This window comes from Aphelocoma coerulescens, chromosome 1A (assembly GCF_041296385.1).
Source record: "Aphelocoma coerulescens isolate FSJ_1873_10779 chromosome 1A, UR_Acoe_1.0, whole genome shotgun sequence".
Lineage (NCBI taxonomy): Eukaryota > Metazoa > Chordata > Aves > Passeriformes > Corvidae > Aphelocoma > Aphelocoma coerulescens.
Window position 1 is genome coordinate 80154904 of NC_091014.1, and position 14467 is coordinate 80169370.

A 14467-nucleotide genomic window follows, 5' to 3' on the forward strand; every position below is an offset into this window, starting at 1 on the left:
GGAGGGGAGGGCTAGGGGGGAGAGGGGGGGGGGGGTTGGGGGGGGGGGGTGTAGGGGGTGGGGGAGGGGAGGCAGAGGGGGAAGAACAGAGAGGGTTAGAAGAAGAGAAGCAAACACAAATATAAAGAAAAAGAAATACAGAGACACAGAGATATATAGAGATACAGAACCCGGTCCGGCCGCAACCTCTCCCACCGAGCACCGAGCGCGCAAATGGCGGCGGGGCCGATTCCCGAGGCTTAAATCCTCTCGGCCCCGCCCCGCGCAGCCGCTCTGGGGCCCCGCGCACCTGTGCGGACCCCGCCCTTCACACCTGTGCCGGCCCCGCCCCGCCCCGCCCGCGCCTGTAAATGCCGGCGGATCCGCGCCCGCTCCGCTTTGTGCGCTGGATGCTCATTCTGCTCGTCCCGGGCTGCGGCGGGACCGTCGTTCGGAGCGCTGTGCGGAGCCCGGCCCCGGGGGCTGCTCCCGGCGCTGCGCCGAGCCCGAGGCGCTGAGGTGGGACCGGGAACGGGGTCCGGGGATTCGGGTCCGAGTCCTGTCGGTGTCTGCTGGGGGTCCCGGGCCGAGCCGCTTGTCCCTCGGCGGGCGGGGTGTGGCTCCCGGGCTCGGAGAACTGAGGTGGGATTGGGGATGGCATTAGGGATCGGGATCGCCGCGGCTGGTTAAGAGCCGCTCCGGGATTGGCGCTGGGGCCGAGCCCGGCGCTGCCGCTCCGGCTGCGGCCAGCGCGGGGCTGCGGTCCCGCCGGAGCTCCGGCTACGGTCCCGCCGCGGCCGCGGGGAGCCGGGGCCGTGCCGGGCGGGCGGCGCTTCCCCGGAGCAGGCGCTGGATCGCGCCTGGAAGCGGGCGGGGCACGGGGACCGCCCGTGCTGGCCCCGGCACCCCCAGAGGCCGCCGCTCCCGCAGCGCCGCCCGCCCCGTGGGGCGGAACCGGAGCGGCGGCGCTCCCGGCCCGGGCCCGCCCGCAGCCCCCGCGGGGACGCGCAGCTCCCCCAGCCCCGGCGCTGCCGAGGCCGCCGCACCCCCTGCGCAGAGCAGCGCCCGCCTCCCCCCGCCCCGGGGCCGCTCCCCCGGGGGCCTCCCGCCCGCCGCGCCCCCGCCCAGCGAGCGCGGCTGCAGCGCCGCGGCCGGGAGGAGCCGCTCCCCCGGGCCGGGCGCTGGCGCCGAGTCCGCTGCTGCCGCTCCTGCTCTGACTGCGCCCGCTCTGGGGCCGGGGCTCGGGCCGCTCAGCCGGTACCTGATGCTCTCCTTCCCCCCCCCCCCCACTTTCTCTGCGCCTTGCACTCTCCAGTGCAAAAACCTCTGGCTTTGAAAGTCCAGTGGAAACTGTTTCTTCTTTATTTCCAGAGCACAGCATCTCCTGAGTGGGAATGGATACACAAGGAGCACCAAGTCGAACCCTTATGTGAATGCCTCATCTGGGCCTTGAACCCACACCTGGCCATTCTCAGCACCCTGCTCCAACCAAGCCAATCTCAGCTCCTGCCAATGTCCTGCCTGGCATGGCAATGCCAAGTGCCAGCAAGGTAATTCCTTTACAAATACAGCTCCTTCTTTTATGCTAATGCTGCTTTACACCCCAGCCCCTGCCATGGCTACAGGGCAGAGCTCCATGGCCAGCACCTGATCATGGAACACCACAGGTGATCGCTTGGGGGACAGCACAAAACTCTTCCCATAGCCCTGATTTCCTGCCCTTTCCAGGATTTCCCCAACAGCTGTCAAGGTGCTCATTCCACGTCCCTTTCCAGGGAGAAAGAAGCAAGGCAAGTCCTGAGGGTTCACTTGCTCCATGGCCAAAGTTCTGGAGAGTGTCAGAGCTGCTCCTGCCTGCAGAGGGGCATTTCCCGCAGGTGAGTGTTCACAGGCCAAAATCACAGTGGCGGCTGAGGCAGCTTTTGTGGCCCAGAGCTGCACAGAGCTCTCAGTGACTCCTGCTCATTGCCAGGAGTGTTCCTTGGTGCTCCTTCTGTGTGTCCCAGCTGGCAGGGAACGGGGGGAGGGAGAAGGCCGGCAGCCCCAGGAAGGGAACCAGCAGCTCTTGTGCTTTGGATTTGCAGAGAGGAGCTGTGCCTGCAGTGTCCTGCCTGTGGCACACAGCATGCCAAACACACATCCCGGGAACGGGCACCGGGCTGCCTGGGCAGCGCTGGGATGGACATGGATAAAGGGCGGCCCCTCGGCCAGGGGCTGCTCTGAACAGGCACCCGGAGATGCTTCGGCCCCGACAGACCCCACTGACGCCCCAAAAATACCCCAAGGAACAGCTGGCACCGGGGAATGTCGGCACGGGCTGTTTGCAGAGGGGCTCAGACAGCAATTCCCGCTGCCGACCTCCCACACACCTGCCAGCTATGTCCCAGCCACCCAAAATGCCTTCCCTTCCAGCCTGAGGACATCATCCCTCAGCAGCGTTAAAGCCAAGGCAAGCTTCCCCCACAGCAATGAAATGCCAAGCAATGCCCTCAGAGATGCCTTCAAATGAAAGGTCAGAGGCAGAGAAATCTCTTTGGATTGAGTTGGCAGTTTTTGGGGAACCAGCTGGAACTGCACAACTGATGGAAAGCTTTCACAGGTGGCTCACACTGCAGGTGCCCTGAAGGCAGGGATGTGCATCCCTTTCCTGAGGGAAAAGAACTTCCAGAGGCTCTGCAATGAAATTGCTCCTGCAGGGAGAGAAGTCCTCCCGGGGGCACAGGGGCTGCCTCAGCACGGGCTGGGAGCGCGTCCGGCCAGCGCCTTCTCCTGCTTCCAAATATCACCCGAGCCCGAGCTCGGGGGGTGCAGGCAGCTGAATTCCAGGGAACTCTGTCAGGTGCCCCAGGGACATGGTGGGGGGGGCTGGGGGATGAGGGTTACAAACAGCAAATTCTATGGAACATGAAGTTGTCCTTGCCCTGACCCTGCTGAGCTTCCCTGGAAGCTCTGCTGCTTCCTGACACCTGCTGTTAAATAGGCAGCTCTGCATGGGAATATCCATGCTCCAGGAGGCACTAGGAGGCTATTCCAGTGGCAATTCAGGGCTTTGGGTAGAATTCATGTGAACTAGCAAAGCCTAACCCCAAATCTGGGCACCACACAGGGAACAATCTTTGTGCTGCCCTGGCAGCCAAAGCCCCTGGGCTGGGAAATGTCAGCAGGCAAATGGATAGAATGATTTAAATCCCAGCATCCCCCAAAGGGACAATCCACTCACCTCCCTTTGCTCCCAAAGTGTCCACTCTGTTCCCCACAGGTGCCCTGGGGATGCCAGGGAGGTCCCTTTGCCCACAGTGCCTTTCTCCTGCCCCTCTCCAGCCTGAGGCCTCTTCTCCCTTCCCTGCCAGCTGCTGCCAAGGAAGGAGGACACAGTGAGTCCTGAGTTCACCTCCAAATAGTCCTTCCCTCACCTTGAGATGATCTGAGACTTTACCCCCAAAATGTCCCCATCTGTCTCCTTCTGAGTTCCTCATTTTTTACAAGGAAGCATTCTTTCTCTGCTCTGGAGATTACCACAAGATTTGCCCCCAAAACTTTCCCCACCTGTCCACTACCTCTTTCCTCATTTCCACCTCAATATTCTCATTCTTTACCCTACAGACACTTTCAATTTTTACCCCTCAGAACTTCCCTACCTGGCCATAAAACCTCAGTTTACCCCATCAAGTGCATTCTCTCTGCTACAGATCACCTCAGATTCTACCCCCGACATTTTCTGTACCTCTCCACCACGGAGTACTTCATTTTTACTTCAAAATACTCCTTTTCTACCATGGAGATTCCCTCAAGTTTTACCCCCCAGATTTACCCACCTGTCCACAGCAATTCCCTCAGTTTACCTCAGGATGCTCCTGCTCTCTCCTAGAGATGACCTCACATTTTACCCCCTCAATTTTCCCTACCTGCCCAATTCTGATCACCTCCTTTTTACCTCAAAATAGGAGTTCTTTCTTCTACAGATTAACTAGGATTTTATGACCAAAATGTCTATTTTGTCCCCTGTATACTGACCAGATTGTAAAACCAAAACCACGCAAGTTCTGTCTGTCTTATCCCCAAAATGTTCATTCTGTCCCCTACAAATTAGGTCCGATTTTTTCTCAAAAACACTTACTGTTCCTCCATAATTACCTCAGGGTTTGCCCCCCAAATTCTACCTCCTCTTGACTACTGGTCACCTCATTGCTTCCTCAATATGTTCATTCTCTGCCCTACAGATCTTCCCACGTTTTACACCCCAAATTTCCTTGCCTAGCCCCAGTGACTGCCTCAGTTTATGTCAGTGTGTCATACTCTCCCTAGAGATTACCTCAAGTTTGACCCCCAAAATTTTCCTTAACTGTCCACAACTTATTACCTCATTTTTACCTCAAAATATTCATTCTCAACCTCTAGATTATTTCAAGTTTTACCCCCCCAAAATTCCCCTACCTGTCCACTACTGATTCCCTCTTCTTCCTTCAATATTTATTTACTTTCTACCACATAGCTTCTATCAAGATTTACCACCAAAGTTTTCCATCTGTCTACTACTGATGACCTCATTTTTACCTCAACATGTTCTTTCTACAGCTTATTTAATGTTCTTTTTACACAAGTTTCCCTACTTGCCCACAACTGATTCCCTCATGTTACCTCAGTGTGTTCATGCTCTCCCCTAGAGATTAGCTCAGATTTTCCCCACATGCTCAGTACTCATCACCTCATTTTTCCCTCCAAGTGATCATTCTCTGCTCTTGAGATTTTGTCACGCTTTGCCTCCAAAATTTTCCTTATTTGTCTACTCCTCTATGCCTATGCCAAAATATTCATTCTGTCCCCTACAGGTTACATCAAGTTTTACCCCCCAAATTTTCCTTCCTCTACAATATTAACTCTTTTCTGCCCCAAAAATGTGCATTCTCTCTCCTAAACATCACCTCAGCTTTTCCCTCAAAAATGCCACCTCGCTCCCCTCGACATCCCCTCCCATTTTCCTACACAAACAATTCTTGTGTCCCCTCTCAGTCACCCCAGGTTTTCCCAGTGAGGAGCTGCAAGGAATTCAGGCAGGGCCAATGACACCAGGGAACAGCTGTAAATTCAGAGGCAGAGAGAGAAGATCTACCAGGAAAGGGGAAAGGTTCAGAAGACATTTCTGCAATTAATTAATTAATAATTATTTCCAGTTCCCCACTGAGAAGAACACAACCTCACAGCTGTTAAGGCCTGACGGTTCCCTGCAGGGAGAGCTCAGCACACGTGCCCAGAGGCAATCCCAGCATCTGAAAGAAAGAAAGAAAGAAGCAGCAAAAGGTGATTGCTTCTCTTTCCAAGTTATTTCAAGTGCTCACACCCAAACCAACCTTTGCTCTTGATTCTGGCCGGGTGCATGGTGAGCGGTGGGCACAGGTCATGTCATCCATGCTGATGTGAGTGATGCTTTCTGGGGGAAATCAGCTGATTTCCAAAGTTCCCTTCCTGCCCCGTGCCTGATGTGCACAGGAGAAAACCCCTTCCCTGAAGGGACTTGTGCTCCCTCTAATCCCATTTGCCCAGTCTGTTCCATGGGGATATTGCCAGCCTGGGGCAGCAGAGGCACCCGCAGCTCTCAGCACTCTCTGCTCCAAGCACAGCTCTGGGCTCCTTTGCAGACTGCCTCTGCCGTGGGGTTTTCTCCAGGAGAAGCCAAGGAATTGCTCATGGAAGGGTGGAGATTAAGTTAGCCCAAAGGGAAGCAAAGAATAAGTACTCCAGGAAGAGCCCTTGGGAGCTGCTGGGCTGAGGTGGGAAGGGGACATTCCTTGCCTGCAGGGCCAATACACAACAACCTCCAACCCAAAGCACAGACTGGCAGGTGGGGTCTGACAGCACCACTCTGACAAACCTCCTTGTCATTCTTCCCTGCAGTGACTTTTGCAATCAAACTCTGAAGCTGACAAGCCCAGCAGCTCTGTCCATCCACTCTGGAAGGAAAGGATACTCCAGGGATGAGGCCCATTCCCAGCAAACGCTCCCAACACAGCCCGGAGGCACCGCTGGAGCTCGGGTGTGGAGCTGGGAAGGGCTGCCAGGAGCACGCAGCCCCCAGGTGGGGTGGCAGTGGCAGCAGCAAATTCCCCCAGGCTGATGGCACAACAGAGAGACAAAGGCCAGCAGTGTCCACGGGAGGTGCAGGGTTAATTCTGCTCCCTGCCCTGCCCCATCCCTGCAGGAAAGCTCCAGGGGGGAGAGAAACTCTCAGGGTGCCCAAAATGCAGCATCTGTCACCCTGATCCCGCTTCAACTCAGAGTGTGGGGCCAAGCTCCCCCCACAGGTAAACACTGAGCTGACCTGCTCAGGCTCAGACACAGCCCCAGTTCTCACCTCCAGCCTGCTCCTGGGGCTGCTGCCACATTCCTGACAAGGTGCCAAAGGCCCCTTTGGACAGGGCTCTCTCTGTCTCAGGTGCTGGGCACTGCAGGGACCAGGGCAGCCCCCTCTGGGGACAACTGGGGATTCATCCCACACCACGGGCAGGACCAGGGGCCCTCCAGTACAGGCTGGTGGGGCCAGAGCTCCTTGGGTTTGGCTGCTCAAACACCAAAGCTTTTGGCAAAGATGGGACAAGTTAAGTGGGTTTTCCTGTCCTGAGAGAGAGAGGAAATTGTTAAAATTAAGCATGGAAATTAAGTTCACTGTGGAAGTCAAAGGCTCCTGGCTTTCCCACTCCTGTTCTGATTGCTCACTAGAGGGCTTTATCCATAAAAAAATGAGAGGTGGCACCAAATAAAAGAACTCTTTTTCAACATTTTTCCCCTACTTTCTTTCACACATAAAAAGGATGTCCATTTTTACATAGTGCATTCTTTGCCTAATTTTAACAGAACTGTTTTCCTTCCAGGCCCCACTTGTGGGTTCTTCACTCCTTTGCCATCGGACTTTGGACAAAGGAAGAGAAGGATCGGCTCCACACGGGTGTCATCCAACGGGGAACACCCCCTGTACCAGCCCCAGCCTTCTCCAAGCACGCTGCCTCACTTTCCCCATTCTGGATGCTGGCTCCAATCCAGTCTGAGTTCTCCCCTGTTTTCCATGTCTAAGGACAGGAACTTGTCCTGGTCAGGGTGTAAGGCCTTAAACTGCACATTGATCTGGGGGGCTGTGACTGGGATTCCAGCAGGGAATTCACTGTTTTACAAATAAAAATTATTCCAGGGAGCTGCTGCTTCACCACACAGTGTCAGCAAAAGAGAGAAAACACTAAAGGTGTATCCAAAAACAAGGATGAAATGATTCCTCCTGCTTTTAGTGGGATCAGGGCTTATGCTGCCCTGGAATGACAAAGAACTTCTCCCTCAGCCCCCCAGAGAGCCCTTGAAAAGCCAAAGTGCAGCAGGGAAGGAAGGAAGGAAAGGCACCTGCTGGGGCAGCACAGGTCCAGCTGCTCATGGGGACTGGGAATGAGTGTGGAGCCAAAAGCACCTTCCCAGGCTGGAGGGGCTTGCCTAAAGCACCACCTCTGGGAAGCAAAGGGCTATGGAAGAAATGGAGTGGGAATTTACAATAATAATCATCATGTATCGGGAAAGAGCAACAACAGAAGCAACAATCATTCCAAGGGAGCAGGAGGGATGCTGAGCTTGAAACGAGGTTTGAGTGAGGCAGCAGCTCCTGGGAGTTCTAACCCACAGCTCCAGCTCTGCGATTCCAGGAGCACTGCAAGCTCCTACTGCCCCGTCCCCGGCTTTGCCTCCTGCCAGTACTCGGCCCCTCGGGCACGGCTGGGTGCGAGTGCTCCAGTGCTGCTGCCCCGAGGGAGTGGGAAAATGGCCATTAAGCCTCTTCCCACTGGACTGGCTCCGAGCTCTGGCTGGGGAAAACATTTGGCACCCCTGGCATTTCAATGAAATCAGTTTCCATCACTTTGAAGAGGCACTGAATAAACCCAGGGCACATAAGTAAACCTCTCCCCATAAGGACAGCCCCAGGGAATACACAATTATTCCTATGCCTGGCCAAACAAACCAGCAGCCAGGTTTTGGGAAGAGACTCCAGACTCTTATCTCCTTCCCTGGCTGTAAAACACTTGCAGAGGCTTTGGAGTTCATACAAGCTTGTCAGGATTTGGATACTTCATGTAAATTCCATTCAGATACTGGAATGGAAGTGTCCTAAAGGCACCTCCACTCAGACTTTAATTTTAAGCCCTCTACCACCAAAGAATTTAGATGTTCTTTTCTTAGGAACACCCCACCTCTGCTTCTTTAGGTGTCTCCACGTGGGACATAAATTAAATGTGGACAAATTTTAGAATGCAGCTTCCAAGTCAAGTTACCTGCTAGGAAATTACTTCAGCTCTCTGGTACCTTGGGCTGTTTTAAACACAGCCTGGCCCTTCATGGCTGAGGCTCTGAGCTACACAACTTGTGAGTGGGCAAGTAGCAGCAGCTGAGGTCTCATCCCAGCTGTACACAAAAACAGGGAGTGGGGGCTGCACTTGGATACGTGCAGGCAGGGTTGGGCCCCTTCTGAAAGCTTCAATCCCTGTTTTCCAGAGATTCAATCAGGGATAATGACATTTTCACAAAGCTCTCTTAAGGCACGTGAAAACCCGAGTAAGAAAATGGAATCAAACCCTTTGTTCCACTGGCCTCACGCCCCAAATTCCAACGGGACAGACAAGTCCCTCTCCTCGGAAGGCAACGTCTCCTACCTGGATCTGTGCCTTCCGCAGCCTTTGGTGGCCGCTGTCTCCATCCTCCCACACCTCCTCATCTTCCTCCTCAGCAGGCCTGGCTTCCTCATCCTGCAGAGCAAGCACAGGGACAGTCACCAACCTGCTCATCCCAAACCTGGCCAGCAGGGATGGACTGCTGGGACCCCCTGGACGGTCACCCCTCTGCTGGGCACCATCCCTGCTCTGCAGTCCATTCCCGTTCCTGGCCTGGCATCTCCTTTGAACGGGATGTTAAACCACAACCACTTGCTCGGCTGGGTTTTGGGACAGCAGAGACTCCCCCAAGGCAGTGGACAAAGCTCCTGTTCCCACACCCTCTGCCTCCCAAAGCCCTGCTAGGGCCAGGCAGAGCAAAGGAAATCCCTCACTTCCTGCTGGAAATTTCCTCTTGTGCCCATAAACCCAGGGAAATCGTGGCTGCCCCATCCCTGGAAGTGTTCGAGGCCAGGCTGGCCGGGGCTTGGAGCACCCTGTGGATGGAATGAGGTGATCCTTAAGGTCCCTTCCCACCCAAACTATTCTGCCATTCCAGGATGATTCTGTGATCTCTCCCTGCATTTATTTTGCATCGCTTCCTCTCTAATTTGAATTCCCAAATCAAAATGAGTTTTTAAAGAAATCATTTAAAATTATCCCAGGAATAAAAAGGGGTGCATCAAACATACAAGAATCATTCCTACCTCCATCAAATCATTATTAATTGGAAGCCTCTTTCCTCATCTCTGTCCTTAGTTTTCCTTTCCTAGGAAACCTTGTGATCCCATAGTTTCTCCAAGAGATTTACTGGGATTGCAGAAAGCTTTGCTCTGTCAGGGAGGCAGGGGGGTTGACAACACTTGTTCCTCTGCATCTTTATCCTTTAACCAGCTTTCCTTCAGAATGGTGCTGCAAGAGAAGTTCAGAATTACTAGAAATGGATCAGGTTCACCTTTTTTCCTCACTCTTTTCCAACTACTTCCAAATTCTTGGAATTATCCTCAAATGAGGCCTAGCAAGCTACTGTGAAAACATCGGTCAGAGGAACATCCTGCAAAGAGAAAACCACATCCAGCAGCAGCCAAAACAATCCCATTGCTATTCTTACCTGGTCTCCAGGTGCTCCTGCCAGAGCTCCCAACACCCATTGCCATTCCATGAGGGTGAGGAGGCAGTTTTGGACGTGTTCTTTGCCATGGGATGGGAAAACAGAGCCCAGAGGGTCTTTGTGTCCCTTCCAAGCCACCCCATGATTCCATCAGCACCTATACCAATTCCATTCTGGAAAGCCCAATTCCATTCCTCCCATCAACTCAGAATTTCTCCCTTCCTCTCTCTGCTCCACATCAGGCATGTGTTGCCACGTGCCACAGGCATGGGATGCCTCAGCATTGCCTGGGAATGCCACTCAAGGCTGCCCTTGTGGCCTCAGCGCTCCAAAATGCCCAGCTGGCTCCCGTTCCAGCTGGGAATGTCCCAAACAGCAGCGTGGGGTGTGCCCTCTGCCATCCCACCATTGGGGCAGCTCCCATAGAATGTGACTGACTTACTGGGTTTGCAATTCCTGGCTTAAAAGTCAGGTGGTGGAATATCCTCTCCTGGGAATATCCAGAAGACCAGAAGGCTCCCTGGAAGCCACAGGTCAGGGACAGAGTCAGATGAACGATCCTGAACTGGTTTTCAGGGGATGCATCCCCAGCCTGTGGCTGCAAAAACTCCAGAGCTGTTCCTTCCCCTTGGGACAGCCAGGGAAAACATCCCCAGCATGGATTTCTGACAGGAAAAACCTCACTGCTCCAGGCTACTTGGCTCCTCCCAAATCCAGGCCAGCACTCCAACAGGCTCTAAGGACAAAACAACAGGAAAGACCATCTCAGGGCACACGCCACAAGCTGGGCGTCACATTCCTCACTGGAACTGGGCTGTTCCCACATCCCTGTGACAGTTGGGAGCATCTCCCGTTCCTCGCTCTTCCATTCAGGACAAAGAGACAACAAAGCTGTCAAACAGCCAGTGTGTAACCCCAACAATCCAGGGAAAACCACCTTGCTCTGGGGAGAAACATCATGCCCAGTTATGGAAAAAACCAAAGAGCGGTACTGGGAACACTCCCAGGCATGGAGGCTCCCAGCTCCGGAAATGCAGCTCACAGGCTTCTTCCCATGGGAACCCCAGTATTGCCCGGGATTGGGCTCAGGGAAAAAGTCCTGCCCATTCCACCACTCTGGCACAGACACCCCAGGAAGGTGTCCCTGACCATGGCAAGGGGCTGAACAGGATGGTCTGTAAGGTTCTTCCCAGCACAGACCACTCCAGGAGTTTAAGGTGGATTCGAGCAGCTCCTGAGGACATGAACACCACCCACACCTCCCACCTGGCTCAGCCCAGAGTCCATCCAGCACTCACAGAGAGCTGCTGGGAGCTGAAATTCTCCCTGCTCCCCCTGCCTGGGAAACCCTGCCTCCAGCTCCTGGGAAAGAGGAGCTGCATCCTGCTGGGTGCTCCCGGCTCTGGGCAGCTGCCGCCTTCAGGCGGGGGGATGGCTCGGGCAGCTCCGGTGACTGTTCCACCTCGATGATTTTGTGTTTTCCTGCATTTCCCTGGGCTGGAGGGGAGCAGGGGGTGCGGTGGGAGTGCGGGAAGGCAGCGGCAGGGAGGGCAAGGAGTGCGGCCGGGCACCGCACAGCGCAGGGGGGCTTCTGCTGGGAGTGGAGGGGCGCGACCCGGACGGAGACGTCCCCGCCGCTGCCGGCCACTGCCCATGGGGCTCCTGCCCGCCCCCGGCGCCACTGACCCCACACCCCGTGTCCCCACACTGGGAACCACCATGGAAAATCATGCTGAAACCTCTAATCCTGAGCCTGAGCCTTGACCTTTTACCCCCCCTGACCTTTGACCCCTCGACCCATTCCTTGACAACTTGACCTTTGATCCCTGACCCCTGACCATCCACCTTTACACCTTGAGCCCTGCCCTTTGACCCCCCCCAACCTGAGCCCTTTGACCCTTGCCTTTTGACCCATGACACCTGACCCCAGGACCTTTGACCCCCCTGAGCCCTGTGACCTTTGCCCCAACCTTCTACATGTGACCTCTGTGCTTTGACATTGACCACCTTGACCTTCGACCCCTGGACTTTCACCTTTGATTCCCTGACCCCCCAACCTATGCCCTGACTTTTGTCCCTTTATCCCCTAACCTTTAACCCCCTCTACTTTATACCCCTCACTGCTATTGCTGCCTGGAACCCCTCACTCCTGCTCTACACGCCCCAGCCCTCAACCCGTACCTGTCACTCTCCAGCCTGCAGCTGTCATCCCTAACTTTTTGGTGTGGGGCTTGTCCTCCTCTGAGGGTTCCAGGGTTATCCCAGCACCAGGGTTACTGAGCTCTGCTGCAGTGAGGGTTCCAGGGTTGCTGCACTGTGCTGCTGGTGGGGGGAAAATGGTGCTGTCAGGGGTGGTATGAGGGCTGGTGCACCTTTTCCCTGTATTCCTAACCTCCACTGGGTACTCTCCACCCTGTTAGGGAGGCTGTTTGTTTGGCTGCACCCAAACCTTGGCGATGAACATCACCTCGCAGACAGGACGGGACCAAGGAAAAACAAAACCCAGATGGGGGAAAAAAAACCTCACAGCTGGCTGTTTTCTTATTATAAAGTTAAAAATCAGTTGAAAAAACTGAAAGGCAAAAATCCCACACACAAGGTTAGAACCAGTCACACACGCTCTCACAGACTGACACACGCAGACACAGACAGACACACACTCTCACAGACAGACACCCTTCTTCAGCTTACACACTGACTTGCAGCCCTTACTCACAACACTCCACCGATGAAGACGCTTCAACACATCTTCCAACTGCTGCTCCCTGACGTGGAAGGGTAGATTCTGGGAAAAGCGGTAGCATCGGTGACTGCAGGGATCAGAATCGGCCTCGGGGACCTGCAAGACAACATGAGACAGTCTACAAGTAGCTGACAGCTCGGAGTTATCCCCATACACCAGGCCCATAAGTTTTCTACACAAAACCCCACAGCCAAGAGATGAACCACAAAGTTTTACAACTGTTCAACCCAGCCACGACTCTACGTGCCAGGGCAGGGCAGCTCCAAGTGTAAGCACACCAAATAGAAGCAAAGATGACACGAGGACTTGAGATAACTCTCCAGAAGATAAATTCTAGACCCGATATGCTTTGAGGCAATGGAACCTATGGAACTACCACAGTGAGGAGGGTCTAATACACTTCATAGAGAAGTCCATGGCCCATGAAAGAAAAGATACTACCAAAAGTGAGAAGGAAGATGGAGGAGAACATCTTGTGTACTTCTCCTGGTCTCCAAAAGCAAAACTGTAAAGATGCCGGAATGAGCCCGATCTGGGAAAGCACGCGAGCAGAGACCCCCGCTGCCGCTACGGCCCAGAGCGAGGCCCATAAAGCACCGAGATGTAACAAAGGCCTGTGACACGGGAGAGGATGGACACAAACTACAGAACACAGACACCCATGACATAGCACAGACACGAGCTGAAACTGCCCAGCAACGGGCACAAGATTGCTAGTGGTGCCATGAGGATTTTTGCCTTTTCTTTTATACCCCTGTTGTACCTTTTTACAAATTCTGTATTCCTAGTGCTTTTTGCCTACCTTCTTGGACTTGTTTGTCAAGCTGAGAGACTCAACATTTTAGAAGCTTCGTAGCTAGGGATCAGTGTGCCCCAGACCCCACGGTCCTCTCCAGAACACATTCTGTAAACCAAGATAGAACCATCCAGGGGAAGGTTCCTTGGGGAGGGGGGCTCACTTGAGCCTCTCATTGGGGAATCTTTGATAGATATGCTAATTAGTAACACCTATAATGTTACACCTAATGTTGGGGGAGAGGGGGGGACACAGAGACTCGGCGGGGTGCATCTCGATGCATATGACCTGGACGTGTGCACCTAAGGATCCTTAAAATAAATACCAAGGTAAAATCCCTTTTCCCCTTCGAACCGTGTATGACTCTTGATTTTAAGGCCAGGAAAAGGCATCATTTAATCACGTTTCCCTCATTAGAGGAGACAATTAAATGACCACTCAGGTGCACAACCACTCCTGCAGAGCACTTCACTAGACCCCGTTTTGCAATAACTCCCCCAGGCTGCAAAGCCCCGTTTGCCAGGGACCTGAGAGAAGAATTCGGTAGTTTTAAAGGAATGTCAGCAACTAGGAATACACCTGAGAGGAGTTCAGTAGCTGGGAGGGAGCCCAGGTGACAAATAAACACACAGGCCCCAGCAGAACCAGCTCGTTCCAAAGAGTGGCACTGAGGAAGGGCCTGGGCAGTCCCACAGGGGCAGGTGGGTGCCTGGCTGCCAGCACTGGGAACGTGGGAATGCTTCAAAGCACCGGCACTCCTGAGAAAATGACCAAACAAGGCCGTCATAAGGCAAGAGATGAGCCGGGGGGACAGTGGGTCCCACACCTGCCCCTTTTCCCTTTCCACTGTACAGCATCTGCCCAGGCTGTGAGCGAGCTTTGGGCAGAAGCACTCAGTTCTCCCCCAGAATCCAGTGAACCACTTGCTCATCTCCAGAAGAGAATCACAGGCACAGCACTGAATGCACCGATACCCGGCTTACACCTCTCAACACTTTCTCGCTTTGGTTTGTTCATTGAAAAATGGCAAAAAAGGAAAAAAGTCAGCCCAGAGCCCAGGAACGTTAAGCGACTGCTCTTTTACAAAGTCCAACACAACCCCCCCCCAAGGATGAGGCTTTACGTAAGAGCCACCTACTCCGTCCGGACGGGATTGTGTCCGG

The 14467-nt window shown here is 54.2% G+C and overlaps 1 protein-coding gene and 1 long non-coding RNA gene across 6 annotated transcripts in view; one reads left to right on the forward strand and one right to left on the reverse strand.

The window, feature by feature from the left end:
• The first annotated feature begins 116 nt into the window (after positions 1-116).
• LOC138104435 (uncharacterized) lies at positions 117-6576 on the forward strand. Of its 2 annotated transcripts, none has more exons than XR_011148069.1 (3): positions 117-498; positions 1351-5277; positions 5872-6576. It is a non-coding gene; the product is annotated as an uncharacterized lncRNA (long non-coding RNA). The 2 variants fall into 2 exon arrangements; XR_011148070.1 differs by lacking the exon at positions 117-498 and adding an exon at positions 1125-1236.
• A 2780-nt stretch (positions 6577-9356) lies between these two features.
• LOC138104439 (semaphorin-3D-like) overlaps positions 9357-14467 on the reverse strand; it is a 39309-nt gene continuing 34198 nt past the window's right edge. For all 4 annotated transcript variants that reach the window (XR_011148076.1, XR_011148078.1, XR_011148077.1 and 1 more), the window contains 3 exons: positions 12478-12604; positions 10208-10501; positions 9357-9566 (listed from right to left, as the gene is read on the reverse strand). The gene's annotated coding sequence lies outside the window, so the exon portion shown is untranslated. The remainder of the gene's footprint in view (positions 9567-10207; positions 10502-12477; positions 12605-14467) is intronic.